This window comes from Mus caroli, chromosome 4 (genome assembly GCF_900094665.2).
Source record: "Mus caroli chromosome 4, CAROLI_EIJ_v1.1, whole genome shotgun sequence".
Taxonomy (NCBI): Eukaryota; Metazoa; Chordata; class Mammalia; order Rodentia; family Muridae; genus Mus; species Mus caroli.
Genome location: NC_034573.1, coordinates 125,342,440 through 125,344,527, shown reverse-complemented (window position 1 = coordinate 125,344,527; position 2,088 = coordinate 125,342,440).

Here is a 2,088-nt window from a genome sequence, read left to right as displayed (position 1 = left end):
AAAAAAAAAAAAAAAAGAATTCTCTTCCTTAATGCGGCTTCCATGACAAGGCCTGGCACACAGCAGCAGTCCATTGCACAGTGAACAAGAAAACTTTTATTGACTGGGGCTCGGTCAGGAACATTCCATACACTCCAGTCACTTAGTCCTCCTGGCTTCTGGCTGGCCCATGCACCACTCAATATTTACTGAGCCGAATTTGGCTTATGACTCATTAACCTCAGCATCAGAAAGTCTTCGAGGTCACACTTCCTTCCATGGCTGAGATTTAATAGGCTCTCGTTTGATATCAGGTAGGTAAGGACTTATACATGAGAGATCCAGGAAACTGTGGCCAGGTCAGAAGCCCCTGTAGTGGGTAACTATCCTTGAAGCTGAAGTTTGGCTGTCCCTGCTATATCAGACACTACGGCACCAGGGTGGGTTTTGGTTTTTTGCTCTCCCCCAACCCCCCCAACTGCTGCACATGCATACCATCATTTCTTTTCTTCTTTCTCAGACGATACAACACCCTGACAAAAGCGGCTTAAAGGAGAAAGGGCTGGTGGTCCCGTGGTCTGCCTCTCCTCTGGAGATATCCGGAGGCTTCAAATATACTGGTTCGGGGAGGACGGAGTAAAGTCTGGAAGGTGGTCCTCAGTGGAGCCTCCCATCCGGTGTCAGAGCGCCTGTGTCCACCAGGCCAGAAGGAGAGGTCGGGGGCTCCAGGACCAGTAAGATCCCAGTCTGGTTAGGAGTGAGTGCCAAGTGCAGAGAACTGGGAGAAGAGAGTAGAAGGAGGGGGCTTAGTGTTTCCTAGCTTAGGTGAAGGAAGGCCTTCCCAATGGCGATCTTCAATGAAGCAGCTCTCTGAAACAATCTTAGCTTGCTCCTATTTCTTTGTTGGCGGTGGATGAATGCATAAGTCTTATTCAGAGTGAACCGGGGAGTATATAATTTTGGGGAAGGGCATGAGAATATTTAGGAAGGGAGGTCATTTATTGAGACGCCTCATTTAGCAGGAGGAGGTGTTCCAAGGGCTGTGTTATTTGACTGTGGTCACCTTAGTTGAGGATGGTGGCTACATGATCCAGAGTGAAGAACCAAGGTAGCCTCCCCCCCCATCCCCCTCTCTGCCCGCCCCAGTCCAGATGCCTCCTGCCTTTGAAGAGGGCAAACAAAAGGCTGCCTATCCTAGCCTCCATCTCAGCCTTAACCCCTGGCTGCACTCTCTTTCCAGTTACATTTAACAGCCAGCACTTCCCTGGTGCAGATGACTCCTGCCTTTGAAAGAGACAGAAATTCCTTGAAGTCATCACGCTCCCCACTCTTGAGCTGTGGAAAAGAGGCAATTAGGTGTTCCCAGACAGCTGTGATGGGTTTGTAAAAATCCACTAGCCTCCCATAAGCGAATGAGTTATTGTGGTAAATCTCCAACCCAAATAAGCCCGTGCAAGGAAAACATAACTCAATTACTATCATTGATTACAGGCTGCGAGCCTAGATTGGGCAGATCGACCACTGCACTACTCTATCCTCCAGCTATGAGATCCCTGCTACTTGTGGTTTCTCCAGGCCACGTACTTCCGCTCCATTTTCCTTCCACCTCCTCCTCTTCCCGTTTCCTCTTTCTCCTTCCTCTCTGCTCTCCCCCTCCTCCTTTCTCTCCCTCTTTCTCTAAAACTTTCAGCTCCACCTTTCCCTCCCACTGGCCCAATCACCAGTTCTAGCCTTTATTTACAAGTTAAAATGGGGAGAAGGCTCACGTGAAGTCACGGAGTATGTGATTCACTCCTTGTCCGAGGCAGCCTCTCTTGGGGAAGTGGAATTAGCATCAAAATACAAACAGCACCAGGGCAATTTATAACAAGTTATTTCTTCCCAGGTCAAAAAGGTCCTTTTCCAGCTGCATGTCTGGACAAACGTTACTGGTCCTGAAGGATGGTATTCCTTCATCCTCTGCCCTATCATGTAACACCAGGGCTCGAGAGCCCCAGCTTATGCATTCTCCCATATAGAACCCTGAGCCCCATATTTCTAACCTGCAGAGCAAGGAAGGCTGCGATCCGATCCGGGTCTAGACTCTGTGTTTACATCGGTGGCACGATT